The following is a 12,016-nucleotide window of genomic DNA, read 5'->3' on the forward strand; positions in this document are numbered from 1 at the left end:
AAGGAAAGGAAAGGAAAGGAAAGGAAAGGAAAGGAAAGGAAAGGAAAGGAAAGGAAAGGAAAGGAAAGGAAAGGAAAGGAAAGGAAAGGAAAGGAAAGGAAAGGAAAGGAAAGGAAAGGAAAGGAAAGAAAAGGAAAGGAAAGGAAAGGAAAGGGGAAAGAGGAAAGAGGAAAGAGGAAAGAGGAAAAAGGAAATCAGGTTCTCTTGTCTTTGATCTGCTCAAGGACTGACTGCTGGGTCACACACAGGAGCACTGGGAGCAGTGGGGTGCCAGACTGAGCAATGGCCAAAGCCCGTGGATCTGTCTGGCCAGAGCCAGCCCGGGAGCAGGGTGCCTTTCTCCCTGGGAGAACAAGGGCTGAAACAGAGCAAAGGCCTCTCCTACTCCCCTCCATAAACCCTGCAGGTCCAACTCACTTTCCCTAACACCTGCAGCATCCCATACAAGCCCTGGATGCCAGCAGAGCTCCGGTGCCGCTCAGCATCGCTCCCACTGCAGCTCCAAACCAGCCCCTGCTCTGCCCCCCCAACAGAGCTGGGTGTGATTACGCTTCGCTGCCTCTCCTCTATCACTGTAATTCCTTTGCTCCGCTGAATCGCTTCCCCTTCAGCACCACACATAATCCATTGCACTGTAATTATATGGGAATTTTAATATCTGATGTATTTATAAGATGCACTTAATTCATCAGCCCCTTTAACCACGTTGTCATTCCAGCCTTCAGCACGGTGGGAAGGATGACTCGCTGTCAGATGGAGATTAGCTGGCCCGTGTGTGTAACGAGTTGGAGGGTGTTCTCAGCTGCCAGATCCCACCCTGGCTGGGGAGCAGGATCCCACCATGCCAAGTGTCCAACCCACGGGGGATTGTGCCAGGGCTCCCCTGCGCTGCGGCAGAGACGAAGAGCAGCACAATCCAGAGCAGCACCCCTTTCCCAAACATTAAAATCACCCCACTGGTCCGGGTTGAGCAGAAACAAGGGGCCTACGCTGGGATGAGTTTTATCCCTACAGCCCCAAAGGGCTTCCCAAGGTGAGGGATCCACATTCAGATCCCTCCAAACCCACGCAGAAAGTGGTCCCTACTGAAGGGTTATTTTTCCTGGCATTTGTTTCAGTGGCTCCTTTCCAGACGTGTCCTAAAAGGGAACCAAAGGCCTTTGAGCCTGTTGCAGTGAGCACAATGCAATGATTTTCCCAGCCTGGGCAGGAGGGATGAGCTCACTGTTGTCCTTGGTTCCCCCTGGCTGCGGGGTGCGGGGTCCCTGTGCCGAGCACAGCAGGCTCTAGGGCTGGTCAGGATGCTCAGGGAAGGCAGTGGAGTTGGCAGGATGCTGGGGGGTGGCTGGGCTCCATCCCACCAAGCCCTGGGAGAAACGCCAGCTGAGCCTGGGATTGAGGGGCAAAGGGGGAAGAGTGAGGGGGATCTTGGTGATTCGGTCCCTGCAGGACGCCCTGGCTCTCACTAATGGGTGACATCACGCTTTTTGCACTGGGGCCACACTGGGTTTTCCCACAGTGGCATGGCCCCCACCTCAGCACTGGCCATGAGGTACCACGGAGGCACAGCCCAGCTGCCCGTGGCACAAGGTGACCCTGCACCGTCAGGGTGGGTCAGAGACCCACCAGGTCCCCAAAACACTAGGTCACCACTGGGACACAATCCCTCCTCCTGCTTCAGCGAGCTGTGCTGGAGCAGAGCCATGCCAGAGCAGAGCTGTGCCGGATGTTTTGGCTGGAGAGGGACCTTCAGCAAGTACCACCCTGAGCCCTGAGGCTGCTAGCAGTGCCCCAAGCCCACCCACAACCCTTGGGCTCCCGGTGGGTGCTGGCACATAGTCAGCTCCCAGATGCATCCTGGCATTTGGCAGCTGTCAGGCACAGTGACACACAGGTCCCCTGTCAGACCACGGCCTCAGCACAACCTGGCAGTGAGGTTTCTCCCCCCAGCTCCCTGCTCCAGCACCTGCAGCTCTCTGGGAACTCAAGCTGGGGACAGGAAGGGTCCTGCAGCCAGTCTGATGTCCCCCCATGTCCTGTGCCATGATACACACTCCAGAGCTGCACCTCCCTGCCAGGATGCTGCCCCAAGCTCCAGCAGCCCCCTGTGCCCATGTGCCAGCCCCAAGCAGGGACACTGGTTCAGGGGAAAGAGCTTGGGCTGGACCAGAACATTTCCAACCCAGAATTATCCGAGGGGCTGATAATTTCCCATCCCCTCCCCATCCAGAGGGACCCTGGTACCTGTTCCCCACAGGATGTCACAGCCTCCTGCCTCAGTTTCCCTATTCTCACAGTGCTCTCCCAGAGAGAGAGACAGAGCATGGTTGGCAGAGGATGCAACAGAGTCTCTAACCTGATCCTCACTCAGGATCACGGCAGGGCCCTCTCTGCTCTTCCTCTCCCCAGCCCCTCCTTCCACACTGTGCTGCCATCCAGGGGGGAATTTGGCTTCCAAGGTCACTGAGAGATGGGTCTGGGGGCAGACACCCCCACCTTGCGCCCAGTCAGCTCTGTCAACCACCCCATCCAGGTCCTGGCCACTCTGTGAGGCTCGGCTACCCGCGCAGGTGTCCCCCTCCCTCCTCCCTCTCCCCAAAAAGCAAATATCCAGGGAGATGGGCTCCGCGCTGCAGCTCTGCCGGTGGCACTGGCGCTGAGCAGAGCAGACTGCAGCACGGCTGTTACGTAAGCCCGAGCCGGGCTCCGGGGATGTAGGACACCGGGGTTATCCCCCGGCCCCCCCGGGGGCTGCCACCCCCTCCCCGCCTCGGCCACGGGGCTCATGGAGCTCGGGGGGAGACGCCACCAACTCAGCCAACACTGCAAAGGGTTCAGCGGGGCTTGGGGTGGCCCTGGGGGTTGCTGTGGCCCTGCCGTGGGGCACCTGGTGGTGGCAGGGGGGCAGCAGTGGGGGGACAGGAGGGTTGTGTTGCTCTGGGGCAGGAAATGGGGCAGGCAAAGGGCTTGTATGGGGCTGGGAGGCAGAAGGTGCTGCACCCACATCCCTCTCAGTCCTTCTGGACCCACCAGGGCTCACCCGTGCAGGTGAGCTCAGGGATGGAAGCAGGTGGCCACTCCTGGGCTGTGCCTCCCTCAGGGTGACTCACAGAACAGGATGAATGTGGTTGGGGCAAAGGATCACAGCCTCATCCCATCCTGCTATGTCTGTATTCCCATCCTCACATATCTAGCGGGTCAGCATCCCTGAGGACAGCCTTCCTGGGGTCAGCATCCCTGTGATCAACCTCCTTGGGATCAGCACTCCCAGGAACCGTATCCTTGGCATTAGCATCCCTGGGACAGCATCCCAGAGGAGAACATCCCTGGTGCCTCTAGCACAGGCTGGGGAGCCAGGATCAGGGTTTCCCAGAGCCGGAGGGAAGATCCTTCTCCTGCGGGACAGCCCCAGCATCACCTGCCCTTCATCCCACAGAGGTGAGGGATGGCACAGCCGGCATCACCCATCCCCAAAACACCTGTACCCTGTGCTGGGGGCATGGCAATGGGGCAGACAGTGCTGACAGCACTGAGGCTCTCCCAGGACCAGTCCTATCCTGGCTAACAGGCCATCGGAAGCCTGGTGGCATCCCCTGCCACGGTGTGGGATGGGGACAGGGATGGGGAGCCCACGACCCCCCAAACACGTGGCTTCTCTCTGGCTTTCTGCCAGGCACGGTCTGGATGTGGTCATTTCTGTTTGGGGCGTGTGTGGCGGGGGAAAAAGCCCAGGCTAAGGCTCTCAGCAATGGGAGATACCAGAACAGGAAATTAATGTTAATTAATTCATAATGACGCTGAGATAGTGATACCAGATGCTTCAAAAGTCCAACGGGGGAATCTGAAAGAGCTTTGTAAAAAATCCATCGCCCACCGGCAGACCTGCCTTGCTGCAAGCTGGGAACGAGGGAGTGAGCTGATAACTGGGGTCGAGCTGGGATCCGGGATCGAGCTGGGACTGAAGGACCAAGAAAGAACTAGGGAACGAGCTAGGAACAAGCCAGGAATAATGGAAGAGCAGCCCAACCCAGTGAGGTGACAGGTTTACAGTTACCCCTAGTCACTTGCCGCCCCACTCCCACCTTTCTCCCTCCCACGCCTGTTCAGAAGCTGGAGTGGAGCCGGAGCACTGAGGCGCCCACCGTGCTCTGCTCTCTGGGGTTCAGGGGCTTTCCCAAGCCCCTTAATGCTCATCTTTTTCTCTCCTTTCCTCCATTTCGGGCACACTGTGTGCAGGGCAGGTGGATGGGTGGGCACTGGGGCACCCAGGGCCTGCAGTGGGGATGGAGGGACAGGCTCATGATCTGGGACAGGGACACAGGTCCTTTGCCAACCAGTGTCCCTGCATTTAGAGGACAATTTTCCCTCCTCATCCATGAGAGCTGACCCTTGCCCTGCAGTGCTGAACCCAAATTAGGCTGGACTTCAGCCAAGGGATGCAGAAGAGCTTAGAAAGGGGCTTAAGCCTGGTGCCAGCTCCCAGGGGCTGGGGACCCCAGAGCCAGCACTGGGAAGGATGGAATTATGAACTCCTCAGAAACCACAGACAAACCCCTGCGCTTGGAACCGTTCATCACCCTGTCCCCCCGGATGGTGTGAGTGTTATGCTCCTTCCCACAGTGATACAACAGCCCCTGCACCTGGAGGGGACCCTCAGAGTGAGGAATAAGAGAGGTGGCAGAGGCCACGCAGGGCCCAGCAGTGTCAGAGCAGGATGGCACAGCCAGGGCACGGCGCTGCCATCGCTGCTTACATAAGGTGCCCGCTCCCTGTGCCACACACCCGAGCGGCGACAGGAGAGGGGGACGGACCCGTCCCTCCAGCAATCCCTCACAGTGACTGCGCTCCCACTCTTTCTAGACAGCACCCCCAAAACTGCCAACCCGGCCTCTTTTCACCTGCACAGAGGTTGGGTGAGGTTCCCGTGTCTCTCAGGCGCATTCACAGCCTACAGCCTGGCACAGATGGGGTGAAAACGCCGGGTTGGAGCTCGCCGTGTGGTTACCCTGAGCTCGCCGTGCGGTTCCCCCGACAGCTCCTCTGAAGTTTATCCGCAGCGGGAACGGTTTCCACCGCGCTGCCGGTGAAGCTGCCCCGGCCGGCGGGGAGAGGGGGAACCCCAGTGGGAACATCAAGGAGCATCACGGAGCACCACAGCACGGGGGGACACCGACATCCCACCCCATCTGGTCCCGAGGGACTCGCCGTATCCCCCGGGGTCATTCCAGGGCTCAGAAAAAAAGCCCTCCTTGACTTCACAGGCAAAGCAACTGATTTGGGTAAAGAGCAGCAGAGGCAACACAGGATTTCAAAGTGTGTTTTGGATCAGAAGCAAGAAATAAAGTGGCCTTTACGGTGCCTTCCCCAGCAAAACCAGAGCTTTATTAAGCCTATCTGGCACAGACGGGAATGCTCACTGTTATTCCAGGCCTGAAAAGAGCAGGCAAGGGTTTTTTTTTTTTGGTTTTTTTGTTGTTTTTTTTTAGTCTTGTTTTTATTATTTTCTGGTGGCTTCATTGCTTTGTGCTCACACAAAGGGAATTTCACCTGCTGTTCCAAACAAAAGGCCCCGGAAAGTTTTGCAGAGAAAGGGATGAGGGGAAGGAGATTTATAGAAGCAAAACGAGTTGTTGCAGGGTTTGTTGTGGATTTTTTTTTTTTTTTTGTGGTGAGCTGTAAAACATCCCCAGCTCTTTGGTGCCTGCTGGAGACCCAGCACCAGCAGGCAAATCCCCTGTCCCTACCAGTGTCACTCCTGGGATGGGGAGTGGGGAGGTCTCACAGAAACTGGAGTTGATTTGGGGTGAAGAGGGAAGGCATCAGGATTGTTTCCCATCTTTTTTGCAGGCAAAGTCATCACCACGCTTTCTAAGAACAGGAAAGAAAAAATCCAGCCCTCGTTTGCCGACGCCACAGCAAAACAGGTGGTTCAAAATCACAAGAGCAGTGGGGGAGAAAAAAAACCCCTATTTGGTGATTTTGTGCTCATATTCACTGCAAAACTGTCCGAGAACGAATGCTGCTAAATACACACCATTTTCCCTCTCACACTCTTCGTTCTATAATTAAGAGAGACTTCTAAAAATACGAACGGCCTCGAGCACCCAGCGAAGGCGTGCAGGTGCTGCAAACTGGAGGCACTTTAGTACAGCTCATTTTCTGGACAATTTTACTCGCCTGGCTCGTGCTCAGCGCCGATACTATTACAGTGATGCAATTATGCTGCTGCTGCCGCTGCCGTGCTCAGCTCTCTTTGCTTTTTCCCTGCACTTTGTAGTTTGCCTTCGAAGCACCCCCAGCCCCACAGCTCCCGGGCTCACCCCGAGCGTGTCCCTGCACCGGCGGGGTCCAGGGAGTTGGGGGTAAGAGGGTCAGGCGAGCATGTGTCACACACACACATGTGGATACACACGTGTGGGCATAGAGGGGCATAACCCTGCGTGGGCATTGCCAAAAACAACCAGCGTGCAAAAGTTTTGGGTGAGGAAGCGAGTTGGCCCGAGGGAAGAAGGAGAGGAGCAGGAGCACGGCGAGGAACCAGCGCTCCCCAAAAGGCAGCAGCAAACCCTCGCTGCTGGCTGGGCAGGGAGGGGGCCCATGGCACTGGCACGGTGACAGCGGCCAACCTGGTAAAACATCCCCCCCCAGCCTGGCATTTCGGGTACAGGGGTGAGGGGGAACTTCCCCCCCGAAGCTGCCGCTGCGAAACTTCCCCGTCTTATTTCTCCATTAGGGCTGCAATAGGTGGAAGTGATTGACTCACTATGAGACTGCTGTTTTTGCCTCTGACTTGGGATTAAGACGGAGCTGGAGGAGCGGAGGAGCCGTCGCCCCGGCTCTCTGGCGGCAGACACCGGAGCCGGCACTTACCTCTCACTGCATCCAGGCCCCCCGGCCGTGGGGCTGCGGGTCCTGGAGAGTTAGCTGGCAGGGGACCCCACATCCACTCGGGTTTCTCCCAGGACCGACGTTCGGCTGCTGCTTCTTAGGCACAGACCCAACCCCTCCATTCCAACCACAGGGAAAAAAAAATATATCTTCTTCCAAAAGAAAAAAAAAAAAAAAAAAAAAAAAAAAAAAAAGGAGGGAGATTAAAAAAAAAAAACCCACGCTTTTTTTCTTGGTTTGGTTTCTCCCTGGAGAAAATAAGAAAAATAGATAAATCCCAGCGACCAAGAGATCCAGACTCAGGTGAATTTAGCTTCAAACTCCCTCTGTGCTTTCAGAGCCTTCACCCTCAAATGGGCTCTGGAAGATACTGGGGGACCCATCGTTGCCGAAGTGTCATCAAATATCCTTTGGGCTCAACTCCGCTCCTGCCCGGGGAGGGTGGACTTCTTCCCTGCTTGCTGCGTGCTGTGGAGTTGGCAGGGACCTGCCTGTTCCAGCCTCAGCGTGGAGGGTGGGTGGGTTGGTTGGTTGATGTGGGTTGGTTTTCTTTTTTTTTTTTTTTTTTCTCGCCGCTATTGGTTTCCTTGCTATCTGATCCTGAGCGAGCGCTGCAGCCTCGCCGCTTCCCTGCTTTTTTCCCCCAGCTCCCAGGCTTTTGACAGGGAATGAAACACAGACACCCAGTGAGACAGGCTCCGGCTTCTACAAAGCTCCACTCCCTCCTGCTGCCTTTGTCCGTGAACAGCAACTCCTCCAACTCTGCCCGTAGACACGAGGGAACCTCTGCATCAGCACTTTCCTAATGGCTGCTTCGCCCCAGCCCTTCGGCCCTTCTTCTTCTTCTTCTTCCTCGCTTCCTCTCCTCCACCTTGATGGCTTCCGCTTGCTTTTTCTAGCCCGGCCTCGGCTCCGACAACCACAGCCAGAGCAAAGCAACAACCCTTTCCTGATGGATCCATCTCAGCTCCCCCGTGCTGGCTGCTGCGGTCGGGGGGTAGTGGCCCCGCAGTCCATCACCTTTCTGGGCACCTTCCACGAAAAATCGATGGCGGGTACCAGGTCCCTGAAGGCTTCACTTTCGGCTGGTTTGAGGGGCAGGGGCTGCGTGTGCGGAGAGGAGCCGAGGGAGGGCTGGGAACTGAAGCCACTTCTTTTTATTGCAGGCGGGGATTATTTTTATTTTTATTTTTTTTTAAAAAAGATTGACCGGAGTCCAAGTTTATTTCTTGGTGGTGAGCATTATTTTAAGCTGTTTGGGTGTCTCCAGGTCACCCTGTTCTTATAACAGCAAGGCCTTTGTGGAGAGGGTCAAAGTGAAACCTTGCTCTGGCAGCCTCTTTCGGCCCGTGGAGGGGAGCAGGAGGCAGAGGATGCTGCAGTGGGCTCACAACCCCGGCTGGCTCCCAGCCAGAGGGAGATGCAAACCAGCCACCGTCTGTAATTTTTGCTACACTTCCTCCACACTCGGTCACCCGCGAGATCCCAGGGCTGCTGCCTGTTCCTTTTTTGGGGATTCACAGGCTTTGTTAAAAAAAAAAAATCACCGCCAGGAGACCTCCAGCCTCGACAGCGACGCTCAGCCCTGCTCAGCTTGGCTGTCACGCAGCCAGCAGGTCACAGGAAAGCCATAAATCTCCCCAGACCCCAGCACATGGAGAAGCTCCCTCCCCACCTGCCCTTTAGCATCACCTCCCACCCCTTCCCAGACTCCTCTTCACTCTTCCTTGTCTCCCATCACAAGTTTGGGACCAGTAGCTCCTCCCTCTCCCCTTCGGCAGCATCCTGGAGCAGTGACTCTCCTCATCCTCAGCTCCCTTCTCTCCCTGGCACGGCAAAGGAGCATCGTCCCCTCACTACTCTCAAAAATCCCAAATTCAGAGTATTTCAGGGCAATGCTCACAGTGCTGCCTCCGCTCCCCTCTCCACACTGGCTTGTCCACCTCACCCCATTCCACCAGTCTCACAAACACTGAATTTTAACCAACACTTTAACATTCTGGTATGAAAAGCACTGCAGGGCCTTGTTCTGTCCAAACCCTGACGGATATTCAGCAAGGATTTGGGGTTCTCAGGTTGGAGGGAACACCAGCTCACACACTGGGTGTGGTGGTCTTGAATAAGACCACTCAGACCCCAAAACACTGCTCCTTTCTGCCTGTCATGCAGCCCCTTGTACCCTGACATTCTCCTTTCTGAGGGCTCCTCTCCTGCCACCCACCATGCTCACAGAAAGCTTCCCAAATCCCTCCCTGCCCCGATCCCTGGCCAGCAGTGCCAGCCCAAAGCTCCCTCCACTCCCTGCAGCAAGAGATACAATTAATGCACCCAGTAGCCAAAAAATTGGGTGAAGAGTTGGGGTGGGCAACTGGCCATGGGCCAGGGGCACCCTGAGGGGAGTGGCTGCAGGGTGCCCAGTCCCAACCCCCTCTCACTGGCTGCTCCCCCACTTGGTGCTCTATGGGGGCTTTTTTCCAGCAAGTGGGAGATTTGGGGGCTAATATGTAGGGAGAGACATGGACACCCTGGGGGGCTGCAGCCCTTGGGGCCAGCTGGGAGGGCAAGATGGAGCTGGGCAGCCAGAACTGGTGAGTCTGGTGTTCCCACCACCTAGCCATGCTGGTGGCTTATCCCTTGCTCCCCAGTTTGCTACAGGAAATGCAAATAAATAGCCTGGGATTTCCATCCCAGTAAGCCCCAGCTTCCCTCTACTCTTGGGCAGGAGAGACGTTCCCCATGTTTTTCCATCAGGGTTAGGCAGTGCCAGAGAGAAGTGTGGGCACAGGACCACAGCCCTGGGAACCCCTGTGTCCTGGTGGGCTCCCAGCTGGGGGAGAACTCCAGGTAGGATGCAGCCTCCCCTAGGCCAGCTGTGGCCACCCTCTCAGGAGCTGTGGAAGTGAGGGAAGGAGGGCAAGGGGGTGAAAAGAGGGGTGCACCCCAGTGGGGTCTCCGTTGAGCCCCTTTCCGACGCCCCCAGCGCGGCTGCGCAGGACTATGAGCAAGTCAGCACAGAGCCATTAGGGCTAATTTAATCAAGACGGATGGCCTGATTGGAGGGCTGCCGTCCATAAATCCCCCGCTCCCACTGCATTAGTGTCAGGCCTCCCGGAGGAAGAGGCTGAGGGGGAGGCGCGGGGGGAGCAGGGATGGGGAAACGTGCTAAGTCACCCGTCCTCCCGATGGCACGGGGCTGCTCGGACCTGGGGTACCACCACCCCATCCCACAGCGAGCAGCCTGGCCCCAGGGGACATGCCCACCATCCTCCAGCCCCTCCAAAAACTCAGCAGCTGGAGAGGGTGGGATTTCAAGCAACCTGAGTTTTCTGAACCCCAAAAGGTGCAGGGGTTGTTCACAAATCCCCCAGGGCAGGGGCTTGCTCCAATGGGAATCTCTTGCACTTGCTGCAAGGAGTTTTGCAGCACGGGGAAGGTGAAGTGCTGGAGGGAATAGGCTTGAAGCCCCATGGTGGGTCATGGTGTAATAACTGGGACTCAAAAATACAGCCTGAGAAAACCCAAAGGCTGATGGATGCAGCATCCAGCCCAAAGCCCAGCAAGACACCCCAAACTCCGGCCACACCAGCCCAGGATGGCGCTGCTGGTCATCTCTCTGGGGTAGCAGCTCTGCTCTCCTGGCAGCCCACTCCCTTCCCACTGCTGCTCCTAGAAAAAACCATTTCAGGCTCAGGGTTGCCATGTGATGACCCAAAACAGCCACATCCCTGCACCCACCGGGCACGGGCGGCGGAAGCCACGCGTGCCGCCGCGCCGCACGAGCCAAGTCAGGAAATAAGCTCTCATCCATCCAGGTTAAAAATAGCCGTGAGCTTTGCCGCTAACACGCCTTGCCCTGACGCTCCAGCCGAGCTGGTTCCCGTGTCGCCGCCCTGCCCACCGAGCCCACCGTGCTCCCGGCCGAAAACCGGCCGCGGGGAAGGGACTGGTCGGCTCCTGCCATCTGCTCCGGGCGCTGGCACTGCCGTCGGCGTGGGATGCCGGCTCTGCCAGGCCGCACTGTTGGCCGGTGCAGCGACGCAGAGGGCCAAGTCCTGGTGGGTTTTGGGAAGACAACGGGCCAGGGGATGCGGCGGACGGATGGGAGGACGGCATGGGTTTGTGGGCATCGCTCTCGCCCCCAGAGCGCTCACGGAGGTTGCGTGGTCGCCTGGCAAGGGAGGAAACAGCGGTGCTGGCCCAGTGCAGAAGGAAAGATACTGGTGCGATGGGGGTGGGAGGTTACTGGGGGATCTCAGCCTGGGAAAGCAGTCAAGGATGCCCAGGAGCAGTTGAATGATGCAGAGAGGGATGCTCAGACCTAACCTCCATGTCCAGAGCACCTCGAGGGTTGTCCTGGCAGATAGCAAGGAGCACAACCAAAATAGCTCAGGGTGGTTGACCTCAGGGAATGAGAAGCAGTGAGCTGTGGTACTGCCATGGATTTATCTAGAAAAAAGGTGAATGCACATCCCTGTGCACCTCTGGTTTCTGGCTGTGCTTCAGTGAGGCCAGGAGGGAGGGAGGGAGGGCAGGGAAGGAGTTGGACTGCCGGCAGGAGGAGCACGGTGGCCGAGGTCAGTGCTCACAGTGCTTTGAGACCACAAGTCAGGCCCCAGGGACCAGGAAGTGTTGATGGAGGCAAGAATCAACAACTGACACTCAGGGATGCAGCGTGGATCTCCGTAGGTTGGGTGTGAGGGGCATCATGTCCAGCAGGCCTGGCTCCCTGGGCTCAGCACCTATGTATCCACTCACCCAAGAAAGAAAAGCAAAGGCAGGGCTGGGCCTGAGGAACCATCAGTCAGGAGCAATAATCTGTTCCATGAAAAGCCATGGAGCAGGTGAGCCATTTCTCCCCCGGAATGGCTAGCACAGGGAAAAACAAGACATTTGTATTTCTGCCAGTTGACAAAACGAAATGCCACTTGTAGCCAGGGAAATTCTGCAGATTTTGCTAATAAAGGATTGCTCCATCCAGCTTCCAGCTGGATTCCAGCCCCAGCCACGACACTGACACTGGCAGTATCAGCCGTCGCATCCCAGCACTGGTGCCACATCAAGGGCTCGGGCTCTCTGCAAACCCAAGCACTGCCCCACGGCAGGGACACAGATCCCACGACCGAGTTTG

At 57.1% G+C, this 12,016-nt stretch overlaps 1 protein-coding gene across 1 annotated transcript in view; it reads right to left on the reverse strand.

Moving 5' to 3' along the window:
* Positions 1-7,951, reverse strand: part of LOC113953458 (ATP-sensitive inward rectifier potassium channel 12) — a 34,479-nt gene extending 26,528 nt beyond the window's left edge. Inside the window, exon 1 of the mRNA XM_027656630.1 lies at positions 6,871-7,951. The gene's annotated coding sequence lies outside the window, so the exon portion shown is untranslated. The remainder of the gene's footprint in view (positions 1-6,870) is intronic.
* Between the last annotated feature and the right edge of the window lie 4,065 nt (positions 7,952-12,016).

This window comes from Corapipo altera, unplaced genomic scaffold (assembly GCF_003945725.1).
Source record: "Corapipo altera isolate COAL_440 unplaced genomic scaffold, ASM394572v1 104, whole genome shotgun sequence".
Taxonomy (NCBI): Eukaryota; Metazoa; Chordata; class Aves; order Passeriformes; family Pipridae; genus Corapipo; species Corapipo altera.